A 22,211-nucleotide genomic window follows, 5' to 3' on the forward strand; every position below is an offset into this window, starting at 1 on the left:
TTGTATCTATAGAAATATTATTCAATTTCTGACATGATAAAAAGTGAAATTTTTGAAAATAAAATTTGTATAAAAGTGGGTTCATCTTTAAAGAACATCTTTAACATTTCTTGGATGATTTTAAGCTATATAGAAGTACGGGGTATTACAATATCTCCCTCTTGAGAACATTCGCCCTCGAATGAGACTGAGTGAAAGGGGATAGATGATAAACTAAAGTATGTACGAGACATACACTACTAAAACATAATTGCTTGAATGACATGACAAAAAAGCTTAGTATACCATATGCAATATGCATATCTGATTCATGGATAACTGATTCGTAAATGCATGACTGAGCATTATGATGAACTGAGTTTTCTCAAAATGAGAAAGTATATTAGAGGTATAATTGCCTGAATGAACTGATATATGAAGGTAGGACTGAAATATGCAATGGTACATCGTAACAAGCTTGTAATTAAAATTTGATACTAAGTTCGTAATGTTAGTTTCAAATGGAAATGAGTAGGTTCAGGAAGAGCTGTTACATATACTAAAAGTACTAATGAACCCATGATTATGCTAGAATTATGCATGTATGGGAATATGAGAACATGACTGCTATTGGAAGATGATGCATGAACTGAATTTCGTGAACTGAACTGAGCCCCTAAATACATGGCTCACGACTAAGGTTGGGACTTTGAGGGTCATCTTATGAGTACCCTCTACTATATAATGGATTCGTTATGTAAAGAGAAACTAAATTTAAGACATAAGAGCATTGAGGAATTATGGGATATGCCCCCCTTGGTACATTATATCCGTCTAAGAATGCTCGCCTTACTGAGATACTGGAGAGATGCATTGGACATCAACGAACTGATTCATGACTGAATACCAGGGGTTTGAAGCTGAATCATGACACCGAAATTTAGATGAAATCACAATCACTATGATGTTTTACACCAAAATGGTCTTATTCATGAAACTTAGGATAGTATGACTAAATGCAAAGTTGGAAAACAAACCATAGGAATTTTATTGTCTGGCTGCTAAACGAAATTGCTAGTTTTATTGACTAACTCATTCTGAAAAATCTTAAGGTTAAATGACAGCAAGAGGTCTAATAATTTATATCATGAGTATGAATGACCTATAACGTACCCGTATCTATTCTGGGGGAATTTCCTTGATCATGGCGAGCCTGAAGAGCATAAAACTTGTTCTGACGATGACCACTAGTGGTAATGGAAGTGACGCCGTTCTGGCGTAAATATTTTCTCTTATGAGCCCTAAATCTACATTCCCACAGCCCGTGGCATGGCTTACCACATCTATTACATACCTCCCTTTTTGCATTACATACACCAAGGTGATTCCTACCCTATTTTTTGCAAAGCGGATAGGAAAGACTCCTGTTCTCACTACCCTGGGCCTCGAAGACTAGCGACCCGTCACTACGATCATTACTGAACTTGGACACTAGTGTAATAGCTGAATATGGGGTGGGGACTGAAAACTTTTGACTATACTGAGAATGGCAACCACCCTCCGACTTAGACTGAGCAAAGCTGTAACTATCTATCCTTGCCCTCTTATTCTATTTTTTCTTCTTCTTAATCTTTTGCTCTTCTACCTGCTAAGCATGGGTCATAAGCCTGGCTTACGTAATTTCACTATTAAATATTGCGGATCTGTACGCATTAACCATGCTATCATTCACCCCTGACACAAACTGAGATTACTGATATTACTGAGATTTACTGAGTCACATGACTGACTGATTTCGATGGATCATTACTTGCCTGAGGGTATCAGAAAAACTAACACTGGCTCTAGGCACGCAACTAAATTGTTGAGTACAAGTACCACAGGAGTTGATAGAACGAAACTAACAAGGCTTGACACTTTTGATCACATGACCAATATCAACAAATTTATAATTTCATAGTTGGGATTTTCATAAAACACATGATCATCATAACGTTGTACATCGATAGTAATTCATATAAAGATTGCACAATTTCATGCTTCTAATCTCATGAACCTCTCATCAAGCAATCACAATGCATAGGTTTAGCATGGGAATTATCTCAATCAAGTAGGCATAGCATAACCTAAGTGACATGAAAAAATCTTGACACATAAAAACTAAGTAATCGATCATTATTTATTCGTTGGGGTATATTATCAAACACCTTGCATGCACACTTAGGGCATAGGTATGATCATCAATTTAATACCACATGGTCCCACAATTTAACTCGATTAGATGAATTTCAAATCTATACTAATATAGTTTCATGAAAACATGATAAAGATGCAAATCTTGGCAATCATACAACAATGATAACATGCACATAATCAATTCAAAATAATAAAGTCAGCACATAGAGTTTAAAATAGGGTTCTTTAAGTTTATGGATGAAAGGAATACATGAATCAAGACTGTACATACCTTAGTTCTTGATTTTTATGAAGTTTGACGGAGAGAAATTCTTGAACTTGTATCTTCTATGAAAAAACCTAGCGTGTTATTTAGAGGATTTTGAGTGAATAGAGTATATTTTGGGGTAATGAAGGCTCAAATTCATGTTTTTGAGCTTATATAGGGTAGGGAAATTAACCCTTTTAACCCTAGAACACGTATTTTAATTATTGTAAAAATTTCCCATTTTTCATGCATGGCGCGGCACGCCCCTATTGCTCCAAGTAACTGGAACTGGACAATTGAGAATCTGCATAGTGGCGCGATGCGGAGCTAACACGTTGCCACTTTATTTGAGAGCTGGGAGTTTGGCACCAAGCACCACTATCACAGAGCAACACTAGAAATTCATAATTACCATTTGAGATGGTTACGCAATGCGCTAATTGCTCAAAGGCGCGATGCGGAGCTAACATGTTGCCACTTTATTTGAGACCTGGGAGTTTGGCACCAAGCACCACTATCACAGAGCAACACTAGAAATTCATAATTACCATTTAAGATGGTTACGCAATGCGCTAATTGCTCAAGTGATACATTGTCTTACTAAAATATGCAAGGGTACTTCATACCAAGCTTGTAATAAAAATCTGATACCAGGTTCGTAGTAGTTTGAACATGGAACTGAGTAGGTTTAGAAAGAGCTTTTATGTGCACTGAAAGTACTAATGAACCTATGAATATGATAGAAGTGTGCATGTATGTGAATATGAGAACATGACTGATACTAGGACATGATGTATGAACTGAATTTTGTGAACTGGCTCACAACTGAGGTTTGGACTTTGAGGGTCAACTTATGAGTACCCTCAACTCTATATTAGATTCTTTATGAGAAGGAAAACTAAATTTAAGATATGAGAGCATTAAGGAATTATGGGGTATCTCCCCCTTGGGAAACCATGTCCATTTAAGAATACTCGTCTTACTGCGATACTAGAGGAATGCATAGGGCATCAACGAACTGATGCATGACTGATTACCTGGGGTTCGAAGCTGAAACATGACATCAAAATTGGGCTGAACTCATAATCACTAGGATGTGTTACCTTAAAATGGTTTTATTTATGAAACTTAGGATAGTATGACTAAATGGAAAGTTGGATAAAAAACCATAGGAATTTGAGTGTCTGATTGCTGAACAAAATTGCTAGTTTTACTGACTAACTCATGCTAAAAAATCTTAAGCTAAAATGAGAGCAAGAGGTTTAACAATGTATATCATGAGTATGAAGGACCTATCACGTACCGAAATCTATGCTGAGGAAATTTTCTTGATCATGCAGAGCCTGAAGAGCATAAAACCTATTTTGATGCTGACCACTAGTGGTACTGGAAGTGACACCCTACTGGTGCAAATCTTTTCCCTTCTGAGCCCTTACTCTAGATTCCCATAGCCTATGGACCGAGTTACCACATCCATAACATACCTCACTGCCTGCTCTACATACACCTAAGTGATTCCTACCCCATTTTTTGAAAAGAGGATAGGTAAGACTCCTGTTCTCACTACCCTAGGCCTCAAAGCCTAGAAACCTATCACTATAGTCATTCTTGAACATGGGTACTGGTGCACTATTTGAATATGGAGCTGGGACCAAAGCTGTAACTATCTGTCCTTTCCCTCTTATTCTTCTTTTTCTTAATCTTAATCTTTTGCTCTTCTACCTACTGAGAATGGGTCATAATCCTAGCTAAAGTCATGTCACTACATCATGAAGGATCCGTACTCATTAACAACGCCATCATTCACCCCTGACATAAATTGAGATTACTTAGATTTCTGAGATTTCATGAGTCATATGACTGACTGAGTTCTATGGATCGTGACTTGTATGAGAGTATCATGAAAGCTGACAGAGGCTACATGCATACAACTAAATAGTCGAGTAAAAGTATCCCCAGGGCTCGATAGAATGAAACTAACAAGTCTTGAAACTTTTTATCACATGACCAATATAAACAAATTCTAAATTTCATAGTTGGGAATTTCATGAAGCATATGATTATTATAATGTTATACATGGATAGTAATGTATAGAAACATGGCATAACTTCATGCTTCTAATCTCATGAACATCTCATCAAGCAATAACAATGCATAGGTTTAGAATGGGAATCATCTTAATCAAGTAGGTATAGCACAACCTAAGAGACTTGACAAAATCTTGATACATGAAAACTAAGTACTCGATCATTATTTATTCATTAGGGCATAGTATCAAACACCTTGCATACACACTTAGGGAATAGGTATGATCATCAATTTAATACCACATGGCCCCACAATTTAACTCAACTGTATGAATTTCAACTCTATACTAATGTTGTTTTATGAAAACATGATAAAGATGCAAATCTTGGCAATCATACAACAATGATAATATGAACATAATCAATTAAAAATAAAAACATCATGACATAGAGTTTAAAATTGTGTTCTTGAATTTCATGGATGTAAGAATCCATGAATCAACACTGTACATACGTTAGTTTTTAATATTTATGAGGTTTTACGGAGAGAAATTCTTGAACTTGAATCTTCTATAAAAACCCTAATGTCATCATGAGTTGATTTTTCGAGAATAGAGTATATTTTGGTGTAATGGAGGCTCAAATTCATGTTTTTGAGCTTATATAGGGTAGGAAAATTAACCCTTTTAACCCTAGGACAAGTATTTCAATTTTTTTAAAAATTTCCTGTTTTTCATCCTTGGTGCGATGCACCACTATCGCGCCAAGTCACTGGAATTGGACAATTGGGAATCTGCATGGTGGCGTGACATGGAGCTATCGCGTTGCCACTTTATTTGAGACCTAGGATTTAGGAGAGACGCACCACTATTGCAGAGAAACACTGGAAATTGACAATTGTCATTTAAGCTGGTTCCGTGTCGCGCTGATTGCTCTGTTGATCTTCTGTCTCACTAAAAGGGCTTTAACTCTTCGCTCGAGTATTGGATTTGGGCAAAGTTTGTTTCGATCAAAAGCTAATTCCATTTCCCACAAGATAAAAAGTTAAAATTTTGAAAATAACATACGTATAAAAGTGGCTTCATCTTTAAAGTATGTCTTTAATGTTTCTGGGATGATTTTAAGCTAGGTAGAAGTATGCTGTATTACAATATCTCCCTCTTGGGAACATTCATCCTCGAATGAGACTGATTGAAAGGGGGGAGATGATAAACTAAAGTACATAAGAGACATATATTACTGAAACATGATTTCTTAACTGACATTATTGATAAACATAGTATATCATACACAAGATACATATCTGATGCATGGATAACTGATTCATGAATGCATCACTGAGCATTATGATGAACTGAGTTTTTTCAAAATGAGAATGCATATCTGAGGCATAATTACCTCACTGAACTGATATACGAAGGTAGGAATAAAATATGCAAGGGTACTTTGTACCATGCTTTTAATGAAAAACATATACCAAGTTCGTAGTAGTAGTTTGAACATGGAACTGAGTAGGTTCAGGAAGATCTGTTATGTCTACTGAAAGTATTAATGAACCTGTTATTATGCTAGAAGTATGGATGGATTGGAAAATGATAACATGACTGATACTGGAACATGAACTGAATTTCATGAACTGAACTGAGCCCCTAAATACATAGCTCATAACAGAGGTTTGGACTTTTAGGGTCAACTTATGAGTACCCTCTACTCTATACAGGATTCCTTATGAGAAGAGAAACTGAATTTAAGACATAAGAGCATTGAGGAATTATGGGGTATCTCCTTCTTGGGATACTATTTCCGTCTAAGAATTCTAGCCTTACTGAGATACTGGAGCAATGCCTAAGGAATCAATGAACTAATTCATGACTGAATACCTGGGTTTCAAATCTGACACATGAAACCAAAATTGCGCTGAACCTACAATCACTAGGATGTGTTACCTTGAAATGGTTTTATTCATGAAACTTAGGATAGTATGACTAAATGGAAAGTTGGAAAACAAACCATAGGAATTTGACAGTCGGACTGCTAAACAAAATTACTAGTTTTACTAACTAATTCATGCTAAAAAATCTTAAGCTAAAATGAGAGAAAGAGGTTTAACAATGTATACCATAAGTATGAAGGACCTATAATGTACCCGCATCTATGCTTGGGGAATTTCCTTGATCATGGCGATCCAAAAGAGTATAAAACCTGTTCTGATGCTGACCACTATTGGTACTGGAAGTGACGCTCTACTGGCGTAAATCTTTTCCTCTATGAGCCCTTACTCTATATTCCCCCAGCATGTGGCCTAACTTACCACACCCAAACATACCTCACTGCCATCTCTATATACATCTAAGTGAATCCTACCCCACTCTTTGCAAAAAGGATAGGTAAGAATCCTCTTCTCACTACCCAGGGCCTCAATGCCTAGCGACCTATCACTACGGTATTTCCTGAACTTGGGTACTGGTGCACTAGCTTAATATAGAGCTGGGATTGAAAACTAATGACTATAGTGAGAATGCCTACCACCTTCCGACTTAAACTAAGCAAAGCTGTAACTATCTATCCTTGCCCTCTTATTCTGCTTTTTCTTTATCTTAATCTTTTGCTCTTCTACCTGCTGAGCATGTGTCATAAGAATGGCTAAAGTTATTTCACTATTCAGTTTGGTGGATCTGTACTAATTAACAATGCTATCATTTACCCCTGATAGAAATTGAGATTACTGAGATTTTTGAGATTTTATGAGTCACATGACTAAATGAGTTCTATGGATCGTGACTTGTTTGAGAGTATTGTGAAGGCTGACACTGGCTCTAGTCACACAGCTAAATTGTCGGGTGTAAGTACCCCTAGGAAGTGATAGAATGAAACTTACAAGGCTTGAAACTTTTGATCACATAAGCAATATCAATAAATTCATAATTTCATAGTTGGGAATTTGATGAAGCACATGATCATCATAACGTTGTACATGGATAGTAATGCATAAAAACATGGAACAATTTCATGAATCTAATCTCATGAACATCTCATCAAGCGATCACAATGCATAGGTTTAGCATGAGTGATCTTAATCAAGTAGGTATACCACAACCTAAGAGACATTAAAAAATCTTGTTACATGAAAACTAAGTACTCGATCATTATTTACTCATTGGGGCATATTATCAAACACCTTGCATGCATACTTAGGGCATAGGTCTGATCATCAATTTAATACCACATGGTCCCACAATTTAAATCAATTGCATGAATTTCGACTGTATACTAATGTAGTTTCATGAAAATATGATAAACATACAAATCTAGGCAATCATACAACAATGATAATATGAACATAATCAATTAAAAATAAAAACATCATGACATAGAGTTTAAAATTAGGTTATTGAACTTCATGGATGTAAGGAATCCATGAATCAACATTGTGCATTCCGTAGTTCTTGATGTTTATGAAGTTTGACGGAGAGAAATTCTTGAACTTGAATCTTCTTTGAAAAACCCTAATGTGTTCATGAGAGGATTTTGAGAGAATAGAGTATATTTTGGTGTAGTGGAGGCTCCAATCCGTATTTTTGAGCTTACATAGGGTAGAAAAATTCACCCTTTTAAACCTAGGACATGTGTTTTTATTCTTGTGAAAATTTTCTGATTTTCATCCTTGGTGCGACGCGCTACTATCGCGCCAAGTAACTCGAACTGGACAATTGGGAATCTACATAATGGCGCGATGTGGAGCTATCACGTTGCCACTTTGTTTGAGATCTGGGAGTTAGGCTCCATGCACCACTATTGTGGAGAAACACTGGAAATTAATAATTTTCATTTAAGCTAGTTCTACAATGCGCTGATTGCTTAGTAGATATACTATCTCACTAAAAGGGCTCTAACTCTTCGCCCTTGTTTCGGATTTTGATGAATTCGGTTCTGATCGAAAGATTATTCAATTTCCCACCTGATAAAAAGTGAAAATATTGAAAATACCGTATGTATAAAAGTGTGTTCATCCTTAAAGAAACTCTTTAACATTTTTGGGACGATTTTAAGCTAGGTAGAACTATGGGGTATTACAAAAGAATATTTTGATACGAGCTACATAAAATAAATATTACAAAGAGATGAAGAAGAAGATGAAGTGGATTTAGAATATTACAATAATGATCAGTCATTGCCAACTTGTTCGATTTAGAATATTACAATTATATGTATCCTTATTGCAATGTTTAATGTATAGTTGTGATGGTTATATCACTAAATAATTTTAATAGTTTAATTTTCTTTTGGAAACACTTAGAATCATTACAATAGAGGGTCTATTGCAACGTATTGACAACCATCGCCATAGAGTCTGTTGCTATAAGCCTAATTTCTAGTAGTGATAACCAAAACCAAAACTAATAAAATAATAATTACGAAAAGTATTCCATAGCACAAAATGGAACCTTTTGGATAATATAAGTTCACCACTTCAATATGATACAAAATTATCCCCAAATCCAAGTTATTGAGCACGAGGAATAGAGTATGGCCGGTTCCTACATTGCATAGGAATCCAATGACTGAAGATAGTTAGTAGAGTGAACGCTAGCATATAATTCAGGGATAAAGGTTAAATAATTTCATCATTGAGAATGTAATCAAATAAACATATAAAATCACATATATACATACATATCATGCCAGGAATGGGAACAATGTTTAGGATGCATTTAAATTCTTAACCTGGGTTGCGTAGTTTAATAGTCTTAAAACTGCCCACAAGTATGATGGAATTTGTTGAGCTTGTTAAACATTAGAAATGGCTCCATCTTATGGAAGGACGTATTCCCACAGTTTTTAAAGATGTGGTTAGGGAATTCTATTTCACACTAGATTTTTCTAAAGACAAACTGAAGATGACTGTTGTGGTTAAAGGGAAGAAGTTTAAATTTGATGTTGTATTACTTGAGAGAATTCTGAGGACTGTCCCAAAGCAAAAACCTTCTATAGAGTTTTTATAAAATGCTTCAAATATTAAATAAAAATCTATGGCTGCAGTAAGTAGTAAATTACGCAAAAGTGGGTTACAACTAGTCTTTGATTTTGTCAATAAAGTAATTTTTGCTAGATTATAAATGAGAAACATTGATTCAGCTGATGATTTGTATGTGAAAAAAATATCATGGTTCTACTTCTCCAAAACCTCTTTATAAGTCCTTCACCTATTTAAATTTTCTTGATTCTTGTGGATTTTTTTCAAGAATGATTAAATTATGCACTGAAATGATACTTACTATTTACATATGAATAAATCTTTTTTTGTGTATTTCATCTGTTTCCTCTTTACTATAAAACAATTCTTCATGATAGTGTCGCCCCATTCGCCATAAATTAACTAACTTGTGCCTATTTTACTCTTAGTTTACTGTTATCATTTTTCTATAACGCCAAAAAGGAGAATACTAAATTCTTATGGTAGGGGCTAGGTCCTACGTGTAGGTGTTGAACTGTATATGGAGGGATATGTGTTGAATGGCTTATTGATAGGGGGACCATATTAGTGAATCATGATGGAAAATTAATAGGGGAAATATGTTAATGCATGGTGATAAGGGAAAGCATGGTGCATAATGATAGGAGAAAAATTCATCGACAGTAGTGGTGATCACTTTGATGGAATGAGCTGAATTATCTTTGATACTCAAATATGTTGTTTTGTCTGTTAGTATAACAGACTGTGCAGGTGAGCTAAGAACCTTCCAGGACACCTGGCCTAATCAAAATTCTACCCTATTTATTATCCTTGCTATTTGATTATTCAAAAAGAGAAATCAGTGAAACTCAAATATTACATAAGATCCATGCTCTTATGCGTTATGAGAGTGTTTGTTCTTGAGTCAAGTCTTTGTATGTAATTGAATTACTCGTGCTAAAAAAGTAATTCTTTTTTGTGTTAGTTGAGTACTTAGGTAGAGTTACCTAAGTGTCATATTGGTTAGAGTTAATCAATATTGAGGTGAGATCTCGACAGAGTTTTCAGCGAGAGTTCGTAATGGAGTTGTTGCAAACTAGTGGAGCCTAAAGTTAGGTTCAAAATGGAGTCTGTAATTAAGAGGTTTATTTTAGTGGATTATTGAGTGCTTTTGAGAGAAAGTCATAGTTTCTCCTTCCTTGATAAAAGAGGTTTCCATGTCAAACCAGTATGTTCTTTAATCTCTAACAAAAAATTTATTTCTAGCTGCTTTACTATTTTATTATTCGTGTCAGACTTTAAGGGACCAGGTCCCTCATAGTGTGGTGCAACCCCCTATGTTTTAACACCTGCCTCAATACCTCTACCCTATTTCCACTAATTTAACTAATTATAAGCCACTCATTAAAATTGATAACTAGCTAAGTCAGCACTCTCACTTGGAGTAATACCTATAATATCATTCACCTATTGGACACAGTCTAGAAACGTCTGTGGATCCTCTTGAGACTTTGATCCAAAGAACGTTAGGGGATTCATTTAAGTAGAATCCTGGATTTTGGATTTTGTTGTGTTCACTAGAAGGTTAGATTTTATAGCTGCCTACTGATTGTTATGAGTATCTATGGATTGCACTAGTATTGTAAAAGCAGCCCTAAATTTGGTGAGAGAGACCTGCTCATTCAGAGAGTCTTCGAGAACAGGTGGTGCAGGGTGGTCGTCATTACTCTATTTATTTGTCATTCTTGGAAGTATGTTATATAAATGGATAGAGAATGAGTTAGGAAAAGAAGTTTAATATATCTTTTGATCCATCATGTGGCATGAATACTGAAAGAAGGAAAACATTCCTAAAATATTTTGTAGCCTCTCGCCCATAAGTGTAGTGCGCTTCACACCCATGAGCAAGACTCTACTTAAAGTAGATTTTACATAACTTAGGACACTTAAAACCTTTTTCTAAGGCCATGAGTCACCCCAAGCTAACCCATGATCTAACATAAATTGTAAACACTGAAAGAAGGTAACAAAACACTGGGTGGAAGTCTATAAAATAAAATATCTGAATAGTTCAATCAAATTAATATCAAATTAAACTTAAAACATGACTGACAACATAACTAATTGTCTGACTATCTTAAAGCCTATAACATGATGAGATGTTGGGATAGGTCACTAACTAACTCTTACTACTTAAAATAACATGAAATAAATTACTAGGATAAATAGATAGTAGTATAACTAGTCCTTTACTGAGAAGGAGTCACCAATATTGTAGCTGAGTGGCATCGGAATAGACTAAGTGTGATTTGGTATATCGCATCCCAACCTATGTTATAAGACAACATCACAAAAAAAAGAGGATCTAGTCAGTACTTTGAATGTACTAGTATGAGAGATAGGAACTAGCTGATATACATATAGGTACTGAGCATGAACGCCTGAACATATAAAATGAATGCAAGACAAAGCATAAACATGTACTGAAATGATTAGAATAACTAAGTAATTGATATCTAGATCCTTAGTCATGCAAACCTAAACTAATATATTCTAAATATCAAACTAAACCTTGGGAGATAACATTTAACCAACACGCCCTAATCTAAACTAATTGAGGTCCAACTTATGACCCTAATTGGAAGGTTGTTAGTACCTTTCCAAGGGTACCAACATTGGCTGCATGGATCCACTAAACTGATGTCCCAAAAGACTAGGATATCACAATTCTACTAATAGGTGACCCTAAAGGGAGTGTTTACCCTCTTCTGGTAGGATGACCTCTCATAACTATGATGGCTACGTAGTTCTAGAACATAGGAACAACTACTAAAGGTCTCAAACCTTGATTGGCAGGTGATCCTTCATCCCTATATATTGTCGGTGCTATGTTCTACTCCCAACTAAACAGACACTAATACTGATAAAAGTTTAGCATGATTCAAAACTTGTAAGTGCTCAACATAATAATATTATGACTTTAATGATAGAAGTATGATATGAATGACTTGTATTCTAACGACTGTAACATGCATGAATATCTTGGTATCATGTTTTCATGACCCACCAACTTGGAAGGAAACATTAAACATAATAACATTATTGGAATACTTGTAAGAAATTTCACGATTTTAGACCCCAAAACACAATATCTTATTAAACTAAGGGAATTCATGATTCTAAATATGGAAAGATGCTAAGCTTGTGAAAATAACTTGTACACATAGTTTAATTGCAAGGATAAACTATAATTCCAGGTAAATTCATATTTACCAAGAAACGCTAAGCATAATGAGTAAACTATACATAAGAGTTTTAGGAAACTTTGGGATTCATTGGGTTAAATAGGCCCATTGATGAATATCCCACATACCTAGATGTAGAAGACTTGGGTGATTTCTTAAAATCAAGCTTGAACTTGTAGAAACCTAATTTCGTTTGAGAGAAGATAAAATGGCCTCTTTTGATTTCACTGAGTGAAATTATGATTGATCATCAACGGGGGATATTGGAGCTTGTAGACCACCCTTTGGGAAGCCTAAATGACATAGGTTTGAATGTTAAAGGGGTGGGAAAAGACTTAAAAGACCCTAATAAAACCTGTAGGAAAACCCTTTCCACTCATTACAACACACCACAGTCTGCTCACGAGTTGTACCATGAGGTTTAGGTCCTTTCTGTTATGACTATGAAATCCCCCTAAATCATTCTTACTAAAGATGAGTCATTAGCTAGATTTTGTAACCTAAGGCTGGATTCTTGGGACATTAAAAGGTTAGACTACGAGTCCACATAACAACTTGTAAGTTCTGATTACGGGTCATGTGCTGGAGATGTAGTAACTAGGATAAAATTGAGGATCATTTCTATTCATACTACGACTTCTCATAATGACTCGTAACATCTAGTTATGAGTCGTCATGTGAGTCGTAGCCACTGGTAGCTGACTGGAACTTTGGGAAAAGTGGCATAACTTTTTGCGCCAATGTCTGATGAAGATGAGACTTGATGCATTGGAGAGATAATTTAGTGTCCTATATTTTGAGGGGTTTATAGCTTTAAAATTTGGGGTAGTACAACACGCTATAGAGAATAAATCATCCTATAACCTTATATCTATTCAATCGACCGAATAAGAATTGCAAGAAAAAGAAATTTTAACTTGATAACACTCGTCTATATTGCTACACAGCAAGGATCAATTACATCAAGTAACACTACAAGAAAAGTTCTATCCAAGACCAACATTTAGGGAAGAGGCAATAATTTGGTCTCTAAAAGTATACTTATTCGGACGAGATTAAATTCCGGTCCCTAAATGTGCATTTTTTGGAGAAGGTATAAAATATGGTCCAAAAAAATGAATTGGTCCCTAATACATAATAATTTACAGGGAGGTACCACCAAATAATTATAATAAAAAATTTAACAAAAATAAAACTTAGCGCCAAAATGAAAAAAACTATACGTATCTCCAAATTATCATCAATCCTTTAACGTTCAAATCTCATATTTCCAATCAGCCAAATCTCTCTCATTTTCAATCTGCTAAATTTCTCAAATCATCAGCTAAATCTCTCTCATTTCCACTTGCAGATTTCGTTATCGGTATGTTTATCATATTTGTTTAAAGATTTGACTAAAGCCTTTTGTTCCTGGTGATTTCTCATCTATCTGTAAACATCATTTTCATAGTATTAGAAGAAAAATAAATCATTCGGTCAATTCATAGTGATTGCAGATGGCGGGTTTAAAATCGAAAACCATAAGTTTTGTTTTTCAGTATTTTGTGTTTTCTATGTATGTTTTTTTGTGATTTATCATATCTCCAGCACATCTTACTACAGAATGGATCTAGATGTGGAATAAGCTAAATTGGTCGTTTTGATGTAAATGTTAAAGAGTGTACCACAATGGTTGAGAGAAAAGGTTGTCTCCTTTTATGTCTTTGGACACTTCTCATTATAGGAACTAGCTATTCCAATTGATTTAATCCCTACATTGATTTTACTAACACAATACCCGAGCTAGACCCATGATTGTTGTAGTATTTCTCAGTGTTGGGCCCTGAAGTTATGACCTGCGTATGTGTTTATGCTTCAGTTATTTTATTTTAAAAATTAAGGCAAATTCAAGTTAATTTTAAGGAAATAATAAACTTCAGACCTGCGTTTTCTATTCCTTTTTGTGTTATTGAACACTAAAATGCTATATTAATAATATGACTAATGGAAAATCTTTATTCAGATAGTAACAGGTGGTAAAAGACTCAACTCTTTTGTTGAACAACAGAATCATTATATAGATTCATAGAAAGCCTGTTGTAAATGTACTTTTCTCTTGGCCAAAGATTATTTATTATCATTCTTGGAATGACTAAATTCAAGATTCTTACAAAATTAGCTTCTACTAGTACTAAAGTCTCAAGGTCTAGACAACTCAACTCATCTCCACTGTGTTTGGATCATTATAGAAAGACTGAGAAGGGTGAGGCATCCAAAACTTGTTACACTGGTTGAACTTCATCCTTATCAATCTTGATTTGGTTACTTTATGTTTTGCTTGTATTGTTGTTTGCCTACCAAAAGACAATCATGCTCAGAAATTATATGCCTTACTCTCAATAACTATTTAATTAGAATGCCTCTAATTTTGTATTTTGGACGAATGATTGTTAAAAAAAATTGCCTTACTATTCTAGAAGCCTATGAAAAGTTCTCATGAGGTGAACATTTGTTGCTTTTTATTCTATATACTGTGGTGCATTACAAAGATTGTTGTCGATGCTAAAAAGATTGTTGTCGATGACTATGTTTATCTAACATTAGTCATGTTGGAGTATCAACTGATATGTTACAGGGGCGAGAAGTAAGATATGTTGATGCTAAATTCTTATTTGCATGTTTTAAGTATCTTTCCAAGATTGATCCCGAGATTTTCATGACATGGTAGTTACTCAGACTGATTTATATTGGTCAACTTCATATGCACTTGCTATAGAACTTGTTGAATTGGTATATTGCAGGTGCAATATCCTTAAGTGTGTACCAAATAGAGCTCTTTGGGTTCTCAGATTTCCACCTGCAGTGGAGAAGAGGCTCCGCGCATGTAAATATTTTCTTTTACTACGTGCATTTCTCTGATCTTCTCTTGTGTTACTTGTTTATTTATGAGAATTCTCACTACGTCACCACGCTTATACAGATACTGCTATACAAGTCCTGCAACCAGACCTGATTATATTCACAGATATTGAAATAAAACAATAACATATCAGGCGCAGCTCCTTGGCTGATCTTTACCTGAACAAATAAGAAGATTAAGACACCATTCATCATCTTGTCATATCAAGAATCTAGTTTCATTCATTTCTATGTTGTTTGAATTTTTTTTAATTTTCCGTTTGTAGGCCACTGTACAATGCACATACAATAGGGATAGATGTTTTTTGGGCTGGTTTACCATTGATATCTCTCCCCCTGAGAAAATGGATAATAGAGTTGTTGGCTCCTTCTGTCTGTCCACAGGACTTGGGGATGACATGATTGTCAGCAAGTATATGTTCTTGACATCCCGTGTTATCCCGCTAGTGAGCTCTGGGGTCAAGGACAAGTATTTTATGACCAATATCTTTATATCGTCAAGAATTTGTTTTACTTTACATTTTTCCGTATGAAGGAATAACAGGAGAAGGTAGTGTGATTGTTACTAAAGTGTCCAAAGCGCCAAGATCTCACTAATAGACTTAAGGCTGCGCACTTGAGCTGCCCTTTATGTGATTAAACATGCTAGGTAAGTAAATAGTATTCATATGCCTCAAATTTACTTTGCTGAATGACTTTCTAGTTGTTTTTCTAAGACTCATTTTCAAAGATGCTTCTTGAGGGCTATGTGTCAGATCTTTCAAAACCAATGCATATTTGGAGACTCTAAGCAATACATCCTTCTTCATTCTGGTGTGTTTTGAGTGTTACATGGAAAACTCAGTCTTTCTCATATTATTGTATTTTTAAGTGAGGAACCTGGAGCGTTGTCACATTAAGATGTAAAATCTCTATTGCTCCTTCCAGCATCCTCAATACTTCAAAGTCACTAAGAATCACTATGAATTTCCTGTTGACTGCAAAATCGATATTTATTTTGTAGTATAGGTAACTACATTTTGCTGTTTTTGTGAATGACTTAGAATTTTATCTCGATGAAAGTATGTTAGTTGAGTGTTCGTATATATTATAGCATTACCTGTAATTTGATACCTCTTGTGCCTTATTATTTAGCCAGTTTTGGGTGCATAGACATTTAATCTTTATGGTATTCCAAATAGTTTTGTTTTTGTGTAATGAGAGAAAATCATCTTTTCAGATGTGGCATATTCTCTATAGCGTCTCTTTTATTTGTTCAAGTCAATATGTGATGATATCACAACAACAATTATTGGACGAATCGCTACAACAGTTGAGGACACCATACTTGTGTAAGTTGTCATGGGTTGAATTTATTTTTTTATATGCAATGCTTCGGTCTAGTCTTGTTGTTTCATATAAAATGTTTTGCTTTCTTGAACTTACCTCTTTTATGCATTCTCAGTGAAAGAGAGACAAAATATCATCTTGTTCTTTCTAGATCTTCTTTACAATTTTAAGCTTCTACACTGGATAGTAGAGTTTGTTCTCAGGAATGTTCAAGCCCTTGTACTTGTAAGTCTTTCTTTTCTAATCCATTTTGTATATGCCTTGAAATGACTACCAATTAATGTTGAACTGTTTCACAAATCGGATCTAGTTAAGAGTTTAGGACCAATGTTTCTCTAAAACGTAAGCAATATTTTGATGACTGATAAGGTTCAACTAGGTTTTGTGACATATGTTCAGCAGCAGGTCACCAGTAGATCTGAACTGATACTATATTGTTTATGGATAAATTAGAGTTGAAACTATAAGGAAATCAAGAGCCTTTAATATTGGGAAATCACTAAAGTTAGAATGTCAAATATTTAGGATTTTTAGAGCTGTTTAGGTTAGTATGTGGAAGTGCGGTAAAAGATGTGGCAAGGGAAACCTTGATATTGAAAGCTCTTAATTCCCTAGGAATGTACCAAAGATAATGTTGAATAAAGTATTAAAGAAACAACAAAAACTTTCTTTGGAACAATACGAATACAGTCATGATTTTCAGTTTCAAAATGAATGCAGTCATGATTTAGTCACGTCACCTATATTTGGTTGGACGCTTTAATTCTATATAAGAAATCCAGGATGTAATTATGCAAAAATTTTGGTATTTTTATCATACCACATTGAAATTGGATAACAATCCTAAGATAAAATAACCAAAAGACAACAGAGTTATTCTCTAAAATTCATTTAGAATTCTGAGGTTAAAATTCGAAATAAAAGTTTAGCAAGTTTATATATTATAAAACTAAATACATGTTTTATATTTGCTCTATTTATTTGTTTTTTAATTTAACAAATTTAATATATACCAAAAAGGTATATCTACTGAATAATCCCTTAATTATAATCATACTATAATTTGTTCGTGCCCTCTTAAAACATGCTATAAGCTAGATTTGTATATGCTGTATAATTTGTTTGCGTCCTCTTAAAGCATGCTATAAGCTAGATCTGTGTATGCTGCTTTTTTTTTCCTTTTTCTAAACTCATAATTTATATCAGTTGTAGTGCGAAATAATTTGTTATTCATCTTTGTGTCATGCTTTAGTATGAATTTGTTTACTATACTCTGTCTTGAGCCGGGGGTCTATTGAAAACGACCTTTCTAGTTCTCCGGAGGTGGTGGTATGAACTTCGTACATTTTACCTTCCCCAGACCCTACTATGTGGTAATACATTGGATTTTTTGTTGTTGTTGTTGATTTATGTCGAGCATATAAGGTAAAGTGATGTACTAAATTTTTGCTTTACTGTTGCAGGAGTTACTTGATTTAGGTGAAACAGTAAGAACTAAAAGTCGAGGACTTAATTGTATTTTGGCACTGTGATGGAAGATGACAATTTGATCTGGAAGTCGATGACGTAATTAAATAGTAGAAACATGAGTTACTTGATTATTTTTTTCTATGTATTTAAATTTTATGAAAAATTATGATACTCTAACTCGATCGGGATGGTAACTATGTTTTTGTGAAACAAATATTGAAACTAATATATCATAGATGTTAACTATGTTTTCTGGTCTGTAATTACATATATAATTATTTTGTATCTAGATTCTCGATTGCAATTTGGTGTTTATTTGATGAAATTTATTATTTTATGATATTACCACGTAGTTAGTCTATTTGGGACAAGAAATACCATCGCAAAAATATAATTACAAAGAGGTAGTTAGTCTATTTGAGACAAGATATAGCTTTGCAAAAAGATAATTACGATGAGCTAGGTAGTCTATTTGGGACGAGATTGCTCATCGGAAAAGAATAATTAAGACTAGGTAGTTAGTTGATTGGGACAAGATATACCGTCACTAAAAGGCAATTACTACCAGCTTTTTGCCGTTACAAAAACGTTTTAAGGACTGGTTTATTGGGCTCATCGCTAATGACCTTTAGCAGCGGAGCCTGTTAGGAAGGGACGCGATCGGATTTTTCTAGTCTGAAAAGATCAATTGGGACTAAATTTGAACTTTCAGGGACCATATTTCCCTTCCTTATAGGCTGTTTTTCTTGAAGTGTAATAACATCAAATAATATCTATATTATCAAGAAGTGATAGCAATAGTATCCGTAATATGTAGATCAATATAATAAATGGGGGGTACCAAATAAACATCAATATCATGTACCACTCGGGGACCACAACAAGGCCAATGTGCCAATATAAATAGGACTAGAACCCAAGAGCTAAACTCATAGGGATACCTTATCCACTACAAAAGAAAATAAGTCGCAGAGGAAGTCATATAATCATAAATATAATAACAAGGCACTCAATAACTTCCATGAACTCATCAAGGCATATAAACATCAATGGGTATGGAAACCCTAATACACATAATGAAAAGATAAATATGGAAAAATAAAAGATGATATAATGCATGACAATCATAGATAATTCAAGGTAAAGAATTAAACCCAAATCATCTCCATCACACTGTATATAATAAGTAAGCAAAATAGAATAACGGTATAACATAAGACATCATCACATGCCAATATCACTATATATAGCAAGTAATAAATATCAATAATAATATAACATAAGGCACCAATGTGTGCTCATATCACTGCACATGACAATCAGACAATCTAGGATAATAATGTTTGATAAAGTATCAACACAAGCTATCACAAGTACAAAGTTGGATCCCATACACCAGTTGGTACTTAAGTAAAGAACTCATCACAGTGTCTTATACCAGTTGAGAGTACACCTAAGGGAAATGTAAAGCAATCTAATCCACAATATATCCAAACAACATCTTTATTCACCCGTCACTTCACACATACTATCAATTGGTTTATAAACATTCCACAGTTATTATCAACGTGAAGTTCACCAACTTTCCTCAATTATCATCGAAATTCATAATGACAATATATTCATAACCATGACAACACCATCATTTAGACAACTATATTCCCGATACTCACTAATACCTCATTATTAGCTAGCCAATGCTTATTTAGTAATCCAATTACTCATTAGTCATCATATAAATTATAATTGTTATTTATCAACTATTCACCACATAGTCAATATTGATGGGTCAACAACTAGTAATTTTTTACCAATTAGTCACAACCTAGCACAAAGCCAAAATTCATTACTAAGCCATATTTATCAGCTGGCCAATGCTTGTTACTAGCCATCACAAACTCACTAATCATCATTGATAATGCTCAACTTACACATCAATTTAAGTGCAAGAAAATCATTGTTAATATATTTACCCAATTTTGGAGTCGTGATTAAATCCACGAGGAACAATATGAGGGGCAATCAGGTTAATTCGAAATAGTAGATACTTTTAAAATTCAAACCAATAGTACACAAAGATAAAAAATAATGGGGGTTAAGAAGAGTATCAACACTGATGTTTCTATTTGGGTTTCTATAGTATAAATTTAGGACTACAAATAGTTAGAGTTTGGACAATTAAGCAAGGATCTTTGGATTATCCATTACTAAGTGGCGTGACTTATGGATGCTAATAGTCAACACCATTTTAGTAGTTCAAGTGTGGGTTGGTTTGGTAGTAGGTTTTGATGTTATCCTTTCAACAAAACACCAAACTTTCACCCATTGATTCTTTAGAATACCGAATGGGTGTGTTTAACAATTGGTAACAACACCTTAATTTAGGCATCCCTATTTATAAGATCACACCAATGGTATAGTTAACTTCACAACCACCCTTATGTCTACAATAGTAATAGATTAGCAAACTACACACATAATTGTCTACCATTTCTTTGGTTTATATATCCCTCTTTAAAGGATTATATGGATTCCTAAAGAACACCCAAAATCGTTCTTTCAAATATTGCTTTCTTGAGTTTTAAGTCTTTACCCATCAAACCCAAATATATATTTGGTGCTTTCACCCACAAATACCAACCATATTGGTAAAGAAATAATAAAACCTATCAACATGAACTATCAAATAGAGCTAACATTAACAAACCACACACAATTTAATCCTTATTCATACATAATCCCAAGAGGGAGATATTGCTAGACATAAGCTAAATAAGCAATGATATACCCATAATCTCCATTGAAATAATTTAGTAAAAGCTAAGTGAATGTTACTTCAAACCTTGAACTCCCATAAATATCTAATAAAAGTAAGTTATTCCTCTTCTTAGAGTCTACTCCAATGCCTTCTTCACCCAAAATTTATATAATATTTTCTTCTCGAAGTATAGAGGCTATCATCTAGAGAACAAAACCTAACTACGGGGGGAAATAGAATATGATGAATTCTACGATTTGAGTCCTTTTGTCAAAATTGGTATTAGCTAAGTTCATTTCTAGTTTTGCCCTTGGGTTGCAATCTTTCGCTTAGCTACGATCGCACCAACTTGGCCACGGTTGCGGCTGCCACGACTACGATCGTCGTACGTGACCACGACTGATTGACCATGCTTGACTATTTTGAATGCGATCATCAGACCTCGATTGCGGTAACTGAGGCCATTCTTCTCTAGGTCTTTATCTATATTTCTTGCTTTCTTTTGATTATTTTAAGCTCTAATCCATATCTTTCAATCTCATTAACTCTATTCCTCCAAAGTTTGGATATTAGTGTATTTAATCATAATTATGTCTCATTTATTCATTCAAACCAAAGTAATTTACACTAATTTTAAGTAAAATGAGTGGTAGAATTACCACTCATCCACACTATAATAACCCATACTTTTTCCTAGCTTGAGATTATCCTAAGAATGTTAGAAACTTAACTTGAAATATGAATATATTTGTGTACATGTGGAATTTTGAATATTTTTACTTTTTATCATATGGGAAATTGAATTAGCTTTCCAGCAATACCAATTTCGTACAAATCTGGTATTGGAGTGAAAAGTTATGGCTATTTTTCTTAGAGCTGCCAGAATTGCCCAGGTGCGATGGCCACGTTTACGAAACATCAACACAGCGACGGACCGTCGCCTTGACCGTCACAGCCAAAGTAGTGAGGCAACCTTCTAGATAAGATACGATGAACAGGTTGACGGACAGTCGAATATGCGATGAACCATCAAACTTACGATAGACCATCGCCCAAGATGTCGCTACTTATGCAGTAAGTCCTTTTCCTGGTCCACGTATGATGGTC

This window comes from Capsicum annuum, chromosome 3, assembly GCF_002878395.1.
Source record: "Capsicum annuum cultivar UCD-10X-F1 chromosome 3, UCD10Xv1.1, whole genome shotgun sequence".
Taxonomy (NCBI): Eukaryota; Viridiplantae; Streptophyta; class Magnoliopsida; order Solanales; family Solanaceae; genus Capsicum; species Capsicum annuum.